The sequence below is a fragment of the Syngnathus acus genome, chromosome 6, assembly GCF_901709675.1.
Source record: "Syngnathus acus chromosome 6, fSynAcu1.2, whole genome shotgun sequence".
Classification (NCBI taxonomy): domain Eukaryota; kingdom Metazoa; phylum Chordata; class Actinopteri; order Syngnathiformes; family Syngnathidae; genus Syngnathus; species Syngnathus acus.
Window position 1 is genome coordinate 15,428,262 of NC_051092.1, and position 11,958 is coordinate 15,440,219.

Below are 11,958 nucleotides of genomic sequence, written 5' to 3' on the forward strand. Positions count from 1 at the left end.
TTGCTGCACAAACCAGCACAAACGAAGCACAAACGAAACAGACTATTTTACTTAAATTTTGCGTGGGGTGGGGGGCCAGCTTCACGCAGGTGCTATAATCCAGTGGTTCTTAACCTTTTTCCTTGATCGCACCCCATTCAATTCACCAACCAGTTCTCGCACCCCTAACGCTAACCCTAAATAATTATTATTATAATAATTGGTTTACTTTACAGCTATAAGGCTTAATTAGCATTATCCCTAATGCCAATTAACACAGTGACTTCTTGATTTCCAGAATTTTTCACTCTTTTCAGTTATCCCCGAAAAATTGTAAATTTCCCCCAGGATATCCTCGCACCCCCTAGGAAGCATCCTCGGTGCGAGCACCCCCGGTTAAGAACTACTGCTATAATCGACCCGAAAAAAATGTCCGGGGGGACTTTAAAAATCGTCCGGGATTTTGTTGGACTGACTCTAATATATTACATGTACAGTACATTGTCAATAGTGAATTGTTGTTATATGTAACAAAGACGTCTCACACGTAATCGTTATAAGTATGTTCTCTTTTTATGTCCTTCGAAGTACTGTTGGTTCACTTTATGGCAGCCGTCAATCCCTTTCTCCTGCTCTCTCTACAACAGTTACTGCTATCCGTACAAATAGAATTGCCACGCCGTTCCATTTCACTCAATCGCAGGTTTTTCTGTATCGTTCGCGAATTAAGTCACGCCCTTCTCCTCAAATCTAGTGACTTTGCTACGAAGTAGGATGGGCTGGCCAGACTACACCGAGTGTTTTACATGCAATGCTGAAACGAAAATGCACGTTCACGGAGGAGTTGAATAAAAACATCCCCGTGCTTTCGCCAGGGTCGTGATCCTTATGAAGCTGAGTGCTTGACATGCAAGGCAGGCACTTACGTGTCTGTGGCAGATAAAGGTGCCAAGGCACCACGCAAGAGGAGGACTGAAAAAGAGTCCCTTCTTTTTCTTCAAATGCACCGATGGCCGTAATTCTTTTGTCTTTTTTTACTTAGTGTACCACTTTAAAACTCAAAAATGTCCGTGTACACATGTGTTTTTGTTAGTGTAAATATGTTTTTGTTATTGTATATATGTTGTTTTGTGTTATTCGGGCCAATAAATGTTGGGACACAAATGACCCCCCCCCCCCCCCACACACACCAAAAAAAATGACCACGCCCCCCTCCCAAAAAAGGTGTCCTCTTGTTCAGAAACTCAAATCTGTTCACGCCGGCCCGGCGTGACCCAGGGTTCAATAACGTCTCGTTAACAGACATCCTCCAACATTGCGAGACAGTGACACACATCACAGCCGTAACACACATTTAATACATACCTCTTCATTTATATATTGTGTAATGAACATTTGTTTGCATCATTATCTATTTTTTTTCTGTAATTTCTTTGCGCGTGTAATGTTAAGACATTGCAGTATTTTCTTTCCTTACAGTATTTCAAATGCACTGTTCTGTGTTCTCAGGTTTTCTCAAGTTGCATTATTAAGACATTGAAATACAATTTTCTTTGATTCCCCCCCCACCAGAGGCGTAGCCAGGAAGTTTTCCAGTAGGGGCGCACGCCCACAGGAAAAAAAATCGAACATCACCCACGCCGTTCGCTGATCGCTAAAACAACATCCGGGTCCGGGAGGCAAACGGTGAATGGATAACATCGCGCACATAGAATAGCGCAAGCACATTCGCGCAAGACCGAAAGAAAAAAACGGCATGAAAATGAAGAATCGAAAAAGCTCGATTTTTTTCAACCGGGGCGCAGGGAGTCCTAACCGGGGCGCCGCCCGGGCTCGCCCCGGCTTGGCTACGCCTCTGCCCCCCACTGTAACATTTTGCCCTGCAGTACTTCAAACAACCGTCTACCTATAACAAAAAGTCAAAGTTGCAAACAGATAAGAGCGTGTTAAAATTAGATGACGCCAACTGAGAACAGCTGCCTGTTGTGACTATCAAATTATTTGTTACATTAAGGAAAGACAAAGAACAAATGTTCAACAAGACTCGCCTAATAGAAACCAACGTTTGTAAGTGTGAGAACAAAAGCAAACTTAATTAAATGCCTCACCCTAATGACAGTGTGACCTTCAATTAAATGACGCACCCTAATGACGGCAGAATACTTCCGAGGGCTGATAAAGTAATTTCTATCTTTCATTAGCTGCTGTGATACAACAAAGAAAACATCTGAACGGGAATGAATGGGGTTCTTCAAAAGAAGACTTTGTTGGGCATGTTGTTTTTGTTTGATTCCCCCCGACTGTAACATTTTGCCCTACAGTACTTCAAACAACCGTCTAGCCCATGGGTGGGCAAACGTTTTGACTCGCGGGCCAGAATGGGTTCTAAAATTTGACAAAGGGGCCGGGCCAGGAGCATTTGGACACGCAATGTAATTTATTAAACCTGGGGATTGAAATGTATGAAAAACAGAGACGATTGAAGGTGCAATTTTAAAGAAATCAACGTTTACTGGAAAAAGATCAATGGAATCATTTTCAACATTCAGAACATATTATTACCCAACAAAAGAAAGCGGTCTTTAAATTGAGAGCGATGTGCTGCATGTTAATTAAGCTACTGTACCACTGCTGTTTGTACATGTTCAAGTTGCTATTTCTTTCATAACACAGTAGAGACTCACATTTCAATGGGAACAGTGTTGTTGTTCTCCCTTTTTTGCCAGTGCATCAAAGTTTGGAGTTACTTTCGTTGTCACAATTCTCAGAATAGATCTGAGGTGTTGGTCAGTTCACTGGGCTCTGTGGCAGGCTTTGTTCATGACGCTGAAAGTCTGCTCAGTGTACAAATGTCGGTTACAATGGTACAGGAGTAATTGACGATGTAAGTGGGTCTCCTAACAAGAGAAATGAACGATCACATGTGTCTGACCTTTAGGACAATGTAGTATTGCTCCAAATGTTCGTTTAAATTCCTTTAGAGGTCCGTGTTAGCACGATCGCGAATTAGCATCTTTCCGCTAACTCGTTAGCCTGCCCAGTACTTCTTGTTAACATGTTACACGCACTCACGTATAATATTCATATTTTCAATATTTATACAAACATTTCCGTATGTTATTTATACTATTAATATATTTACATGTTTGAAACAATTATTTTATGTTCTAATAATAACATATGCACTTAAATGGTTTCATATACATTTATTGACACACAAAATGTACAGATAAAAACAAAAAGTACAGATAAGAGGGTGACCGTACTTCGCGGATTTCACGTATCGCGGGTAGTTTTTGGAACCAATTATCCGCGATAAACGAGGGATTACTGTATACAACGTTTGTTTGTTTGTTTACACCTTGTTAGAGTGTTGCTCACTCTAACTTCTTTGCAAGAACCACACGTGAGACAGTTTGGCCATTTTACGCTTGCAAGCGGAGATGCCATCAGCACCCTGTGTGATACAGAGATGCTTGAAGAGCAGTCTGACTTAGACCTCTTGCAAGGGCATATTTATTGAGAGAAAACAGGGTGGGGGTGAGAGTGGACAAGTTTGGTGTTCACCTCAACAACTGGTTAATCAGTGCAGAGGGTCTTAACGCTTTATTTTACAAGGTTGTGGAAATAGAAACTAGTGGAGCATTTTAGATAACTAACTAAGCAAGAATGTTTCCACATCATTTGGAAAGTTTCAACAACTGAATGTGGAAACTTTCCAGAATCAAGGAAAGGTTAAAGGTTTTAACAAACTTAATAATTCTAGTCTACATTCCAACATAATCATACAATCAAGATAATTTGTGAACCCTAACACTCCTATTATAATATCTTTAAATATTAAGGCTTTTCAATACACAAATATATTTATCAAACAAGAGAAAACGTAAGAGTAAACCTTTTACTAGAAGGACTGAGTGAACAACTACGTAACCATTATATTTGTACACTGCCATAACCTCCTTGCCGTTGATAAAACCTCTACCTGCCACAAAATAAGCACAGCATTACACGGAGACTGCTGGTGTCCTTCTATCGCTGCTCCATAGAAAGCACTTTAACGTACTGTATATGTGTTTGGGACTCCAGCTGCACTGCTGCTCAGAGGAAAAAGCTCCAAGGGGTCATCAACACAGCACAGAAGATCATTGGCTGCCCTCTCCCCACACTGGAAGACCTACACAGAACCCGCTGTCTCAAAAAAACACAGAAAATTCTGAAGGACACTTACCACCCTGGCCACTCCCTTTTCGAACTGTTGCCATCAGGCAGACGCTACAGATTAATTAGGTCGAGGACTAGCAGATTCGCCAACAGTTTTTACCCTACAGCGGTAGTCACATTGAATGCAGCTAAACGTAAATGATTATGTCTGTGTATGTTCTTCTGTGGGTTTTTAGCTTGTTTTTTTTATCTTTTTATTCTATTTATTCTATATATTTTTTATCGCATGCGCGGATCGGTTGGCACTTTTTAAATTTCGTTGTACATGTGACAATGACAATAAAGATCTATTCTATTCTATCCCGTCATCTTTGGCCTGTTTGATCCCGTGCCGCAATTTCTTGCTAGAGAGTTAAACAATGCCCTTAACTTTGATGTCTATTGTTATGCAAATGAGGCAGGTGGATGCACTACCCCCACGATACCGCTAGGGGGCGTTGCAGGTGTTTTCGTTGTTATGTAAATGCTGCAGGTGTCTTCGTTGTTATGTAAAAGATGCAGGTGTCTACGTTGTTATGTAAAAGATGCAGGTGTATGTCTATTGTTTTGTAAATGTTGTAGGGGGGTGCACTGTCACCATGATACCGCTAGGGGGCGCTATCTTGGTGTTACGGTGAGGGGGGCATGTACAGGTGTGTTTTTAAGGGGTGAGGGGTGGACCTACTGCTGGTATATTTAAGGTGGGGTTATTTGAGAAGACACGCCAGCACATGAGCTCTGATCAGAGAGTGCGTCAAAAAGTTGGAGAGCGTCAAGAATTGTTTGTCATCTATGTCAGCAAATACAGTTATATCTGCATGATATTACATACACATTACATCATGTTTTATATGATAATCTTAGTGTATTATTATTATTATTATTATTATTATACCAGTATAAATAGTAGCATGACTTGCCTTTAACCATCTCCATATCGACAGATGTGGGTTTTTTTATTTTTTGCAAATGACGTAGAGGGTGCAATGTCACCAAGATAACGCCAGGGGGGTGTTGTAAGGTGTTTTGGTGAGGGGGCGTGTCCAGGTGTTTTTTTTTTTTTTTTTTTTTTTTGCAAATGACGTAGGGGGTGCAATGTCACCAAGATAACGCTAGGGGGCGCTGTAAGGTGCTTTGGTGAGGGGGCGTGTCCAGGTGTTTTTTGTTTTTTTTGCAAATGACGTAGGGGGTGCAATGTCACCAAGATAACGCTAGGGGGCGCTGTAAGGTGCTTTGGTGAGGGGGCGTGTCCAGGTGTTTTTTGTTTTTTTTGCAAATGACGTAGGGGTTGCAATGTCACCAAGATAACGCCAGGGGCGTTGTAAGGTGCTTTGGTGAGGGGGTGTGTCCAGTTTTTTTTTTTTTTTTTTTTTTGAGAGACTGAAGATTAGAATTACAGTCAAAGGTGCTATGTTGGGGCATGTTTGAAGATTACAATTACAATCAGTGTTGAAACATGTTGGAACATGTCTGAAGATTACAATTACAGTCAGAGTTGACCCTACGTAAATATGTCAGAGGGAGCGTTGTAGTTTTTTTAGAGAGAGAGAGAGAGAGAGAGAGAGAGAGAGAGAGAGAGAGAGAGGTCAGGACAAGAAGAGAAAGATTAGAATTGCAATAAAGGTGTTATGTTGAAACATATCCAAGTGTAGTTTTTTAGAGAGAAAAGATCAAGACAAAATGTCTGATGATTATAATTGTAATCAGAGCTGAAGCATTAGCACAGGTGTTTTTTTTTTTTGTTTTTTTTAGAAGCGGTCAGGACAAGAAGAGCAAGATTAGTATCTAAAGATTTCTGAAGAAGCATTCACAAAACAACGACTCTGAAACTGCAGATTACAATTACAATCAATGTTGAAGCATTCGCACAGGTGTTGGTTTTTAGAAGCGGTCAGGACAAGAAGAGCAAGATTAGTATCCAAAGATTTGAGTTTCACAAAGACAACGACTCTGCGCCAACAAGCATGTCTGGTTTTTTTTTTTTAGGAGAGGTCAAGGGCAAGAGGGGGAAGACAGTCGAAGGCCTCTGAAAGCCTTATATTTCAGTAAATTTTGTATGCTACATTTTGTTTAGATAGTTTTAGGGAAGTAGTCTAACATGTCCTGAGTAAAACACGTGACAAAGGTGTGGTTTTAAGGAAAGGGGTGGACCTACTGCTGGTATATTTAAGGTGGGGTGCATTGAGCGACGAGCTTAAAAAGCTAAGCTAAAGCAGCGGTGTTAAACTGTAAACTTGAAGCTTAAATCATGATAGCCGAAACACCTATTAGTATTCATTTTAGCCGTTTAGGCGGTTTGTTGGACGCTCCTAAAAAAAAACATTTGTACCTAAAACGTATGCAGCAGCCTCCTACAGAAAAACTTGAGCAGAACTGGGACCTGACAACGGAGACACTCTGGGGATTTAGATTTTTTTATGAAATCGGGGAGCTTTTTTTCTTCATGAAAAACCGAGAAACATCTGGACCAAACAACGATTCTGACCCAACCAGCACGTATGGTTTGTTGAATTCCAATGACTGGGGTGTGATAAGCCAACTCCTACCCCAGGTTTTGACTGAATTTCTAGATGAATACGGCATCCAAGGCGAGTTGAACATAACCTGGGTTTCGAGAATTACGGTTAGCGGGAAATGTTTTCTACGGCTTAAAGTTTCTCCTCAAACTACTGATGGAGCAGAAGATGGCGAGCTAATCGAGCTACTGTATCTGACGCTAGAAGTGTTTAATAGTGAATGTGGGGTTTTCCAGACAATAATCAACGTACCATTAACAGAGTGGCTTGAAAGACTGCAGGCATTTGGTGACAGTATTACAAAACTTTTTGTAGATAGCCGTGTCTGGATAAACACCATTGGAGCGAAACGTAAATTGACTTTAGACTAGCCTCACTAAAAACACACGCACACACACGCACACACACGCACACACACACACACACACACTCTTTATTTTTTTTTTTTTTTTTTTTTTACGACTACCACAGAAACTGGGGAGGAGGGTGTAACTATTAGCATTTAGGGGAGGGGGTTGTAATCATTAGGACATCTCTGTATAAGAGGAGGCAGCTTCTAACACACGGCCCCTCATACCTGAAGTCAAGAGAGAGAGAGATCGACAAAAAACATGGCTCAAAAAAGATCTGCCAGACGTCTTTTACCCGGGTTTGCATCTATGGAGACCGGACCAGGGGGAAAAATCTCAAGGGGGATGCAGACGACGCCAAATGGGACGATAACACTCTGGTCAAGTCCCGAGAAATCTGCCGATGAGACAAACAAGGTAGACACGACTTTCATCACATCTCCACAAGCAAACATGGCGGCTGAGATAGCTGTGCAAACGCCATCAAAGATCTTTGAGTTCCTCATGCCGTATGGAGCCGCATCACAATCAGCGGACGACGTGTGGTCCTCCCCCAACAATTCTGCCGCAGAGACAAATCAGGCCGACATGGCGTTCATCACATCTCCACAACCGTCGCACAGCTCCAGACAGAGATTCGAGAGCATCTGCGGACCCCCATCTACCATAGAGCTAACGCCACCTGCTGGTTCAGAGGGGGACGAGACCCGCTTAGCAAACGGGGTGGAGCAACATGATCAATGGTCTTCATATCCAGCTAGACACCTGTTCGACGACACGTGCGTGAGCTATCCTGAAAGAGGTTTCGACTTGCCATGCTTGACCTACGCTGAAGCCCTCCACATCATCGATCCTGAGGCATTAGCTAGAGAGGTTGATGGTTCGGAGACCTACATCGATCTTCCGACGCTGATGGATGATACAGATGCGGACTTACCATGCTTATGCTACGATGATGTCGCTCCCGAGGCATCAGCCATAGTGGTTGATGATTCGGAGCCCTACATCGATCTCACGACGCTGATGGACGACACAGATGCGGGAGACGACCCTCGCCTCCCCTCTGGTGATAACATGCCGATGCAAACGATGACATCATCACCTGTGAAAATCGACATTCCCAAGGATTTATACATGATGAATGTAGAACCACTTTCATGGTTGATAGTGGAAGATTACACACGTGTCAAACTAATGGTGGCCTACCTTTTGTACGATGCCTTAATAGAACATGCCAAAACAATGTGTGACGGGTGTTTTCTCGATGATCTCAGTCAGCTACATCACACATGCCTGTTCATAGAGGATCGCTGCTTTTATTTTTATGCAAATTATGAAACAGTGACGGCTGAGCTATGCAATGCTAACTTTCTGCACACATTATCGACCATGCTCTTTTATTTTAGGACAGCTGCTCCTTTAAAAAGCATACGCAACACAGCTGCGTCCATTTTACACGATCTCGCCCATGAACGCAAGATCTTTGCCCGGCTCCGCTGTATAAAACAAGAATTTAGTGACATTGTGGTGCTGAGTAAGAGTGAAGTCGGGCTATTATTCAGAACCTTTGGAAAAACACAATGGGAAATGTTGTGAGGAAAACATGGGTCCAACTGGCTGCTGATCTAGCATTGTTTTTAGACTATATTAAATACTATTTGCTAGATGATATAACTACATGGTTAAGGAGACTTGAAACCCTAATTGAAGCCAAAATACTACCGTCTATGTTATTTTCATACATGCGTTATACTGAACCTTAGAAACTGTTTTTATTTTTTATTGCTGTGTGCTTCCTACTTTTTGTAATAAACTAATGTGACCAGCAAAGTGATTGTTTTCTGTGTTTATTCTATTTAAAAAATCTCATACTTGTATGCTTTTATTAGCTGTGACCAGCAAAGTGATTTTCTGTGTTTATTCTATTAAAAAATCTCATACTTGTATGCTTTATTAGCGGTGACACATTTTGCTACGCGTCAATCCGCATCTAACAATGGGGGGTGACAGATGTCTTCAAAAACTCTATTATAAAGCTAATAACCCAGCTAGTTACGGAGGGGAGGCACGTTTACACAAAGGGGCGACTGTTAACTGTAAAAACACTAATATTAAAAAAGTGAAAGCGTTTCTAGCAGACCAAGATACTTATACTTTACACAAACCAGCCAGAATAACCTTTCCTAGAAATGAAGTTTTTGTTCGAGGTCCTATGAGACAATTTCAAGCAGATTTATGTGATATGCAATCACTAGCACACTACAATGACGGATATAAGTATTTACTGACCACAATTGATGTGTTTTCGAAACGCGCTTTTGTACGAGTTCTGAAGACCAAATCAGCTTCGCATGTGACCAGGGGCTTTGAAGATGTCTTAGCAGTTAGCGGGGTACCCTTACGACTCCAGACAGATAAAGGGAAAGAATTTTTTAACAAACATTTCCAGAAATTAATGAGACAGCATAATATTATACATTTTGCAACGTCTTCTGACACAAAGGCGCAAACGGTTGAACGCTTTCACAGAACGTTGAAATCACGAATGTGGAGATATTTTACTGCCAAAAACACACAACGATATGTCGATGTAATTCAGGATTTTATTATCAGCTATAATGACAGTTTCCATACTAGTATAAAAATGACACCTAATGCCGTAAACATGGATAATAGAGACATTGTTTTCACCAACCTGTACGCAAACAATCCCTTCCATCAGGGAATCAAGTTCCGCTTCGCTCCAGGCGATACGATCCGGCTATCCAAATTGAGAGGTATCTTTGAGAAAGGATACTTACAGAGCTTCACGGACGAAATATTCAGAATAACACAACGTCTCCACCGCGTCCCGCCTGTCTACAAAATATCGGATTTAGACGGTGTTTCTATAGAAGGCAGCTTTTACGAAGCGGAATTACAAAAAGTAAAAATAAAAAAAAACACGATTTTCCGTATACAGAAAATTCTTAAATCACGCATCGTGTCAGGCAAACGGGAGTTACTCGTTCACTGGGTTGGCTGGCCAACCAAATTTGACAGCTGGGTCCCCGCATATAGCGTAAAAGACATTTAAAACTCGACAGGCTGGTCACTCTGTGAAATTTCAACATGGGCGATGTCCACAGAGAATTCTACGTAACACTAGCCTCAAATGCTAGCATGCACATCTTCCCTGAGAACACGCTTTCAGAATTTAAAGTGGAATTAGCGCAACATATCGATTTAAAAGGCTCATGGGAGGTCGGATTATGTGAAATTTCATACATCAACTCAATTTCTGACGTTCCTGAGAAAAAACGGGACTTCTACTTCAAACATCTGAAACCTCAAACCTCTCTCGATGGCTTTTTAGAAGATGATTCGGAAATTAAGCATATGCAGAAAAATCGAGAAGGTGTTCGGAATTTTTACCTCAAACATACGTCTCGAGATGTGTCTTTGCAGGGCGAGGTTCAACATACGTTGAAAATTCGAGGAGGCGTTTACAACGATCATGAGTCGTTAGCTTCTGAAATCCGAACTCTATTAACTAAAACCAGTACGAGAAAGATTGACATTCAATTTGACCAACATATGCGCAGATATCTGTTTACAGGCGAAGAAGGTTTGAGAATTATGTTCAAGAGCCCCCTAGCGTATATTGTTGGAATGAACCCGGAACATTGGCTCCAGCTCCGACCGGAAGGCGTCTATGGACAACATCCGGCTGATAAAAGAGCCGGTTTATATTTTGTATTCGTTTATACAGATATTGTTCAACATCAAACTATAGGTGACGCTTACGCGCCGATGCTTCGTACTCTCCCCGTTATGGGAAAATACGGAGATGCTATAAATTAGACTTTTAATCCTGTGTACTATTTAAACGTGTGCAGAAGTCATATCGAGACCATTACAGTTAGTCTCCGAACAGACCAGAACACCCCTGTGGAATTTGAATACGGGAAAGTTATCCTCATTTTGCATTTTAGATCGAGATAATAAAAACAATGATGACATCATCCACACATCCCGATATGTATAGATTTGTGGATTATTACGAGACGCAAGTGGGAGGAGCGTTTCAAGGGTTTCAAGGGAGCCCCGTTCAATATGGGCGTGGCCTAGGGTCTATTTTTGCAAAACTCTTCCGTTTCGTGATGCCTATGTTCAAAAGCGGCTTTAACCTGGCGAAGCCACACCTTCAATCCGCTGCTAAAAACATAGCAACGGATGTAGCCGGGCGTGTCATAGAAAGAATTCAACGCAAAACAACTACAACTCAAGAAGGTTCCGGACTTGCAGTTTTATCACGCCGGGGGTTGCATCCTGGTGGGCGGAGAAAAAAGACTGTTAAAAGAAAAAAACGCTCTGCCGATCTCAGATCAGTTAAGAAAAGACGAAGGAGACGGAAGGCAGATATTTTCTCTTAAAAATGGCCCTTCTACATTTTAAATCGCAAGAGTGTGTATTATCAAGTCTCGATTTGTTTTCTTGTCCGTTAACACAACTTTCTATCGAAGATAGTTCTTATGTCGAATTCCTACTGTTGTCGGCCATTGTGGACCAGGGGCCAATCGAATTCTTTATACCCGGGGATGGTTCAAAATATTTAGATTTATCTGACACTCTATTGCACCTGCGTTTAAAAATAACGCGTCGAGATGGGTCTAATTTGCCGCCGCAAGAACAAGTCGGGATTGTGAATTTCCCGATAAACACAATTTTTAGTCAATTAGATATCTCAATGGGGGGAAGATTAATATCACAGTCTAGTGCAACGCATGCATATAGATCCATCATTGAGTTATTGTTAAACTTTTCAAACGATTCTTTGGAATCCCAGTTCACAGCAGGAATGTTTGCGAAAGACACTAGGGGGCGCATGGACTGGTTGTTTTTGATGGGCCCGCTGTCAACGAAGGCCT

At 41.6% G+C, this 11,958-nt stretch overlaps 1 long non-coding RNA gene across 1 annotated transcript; it reads right to left on the reverse strand.

The window, feature by feature from the left end:
- Window positions 1–375: 375 nt before the first annotated feature.
- LOC119124137 lies at window positions 376–9,581 on the reverse strand. Its single transcript, XR_005098203.1, has 3 exons — window positions 9,445–9,581; window positions 1,186–1,191; window positions 376–388 (listed from the first exon to the last, which is right to left on the reverse strand). It is a non-coding gene; the product is annotated as an uncharacterized LOC119124137 (long non-coding RNA).
- Between the last annotated feature and the right edge of the window lie 2,377 nt (window positions 9,582–11,958).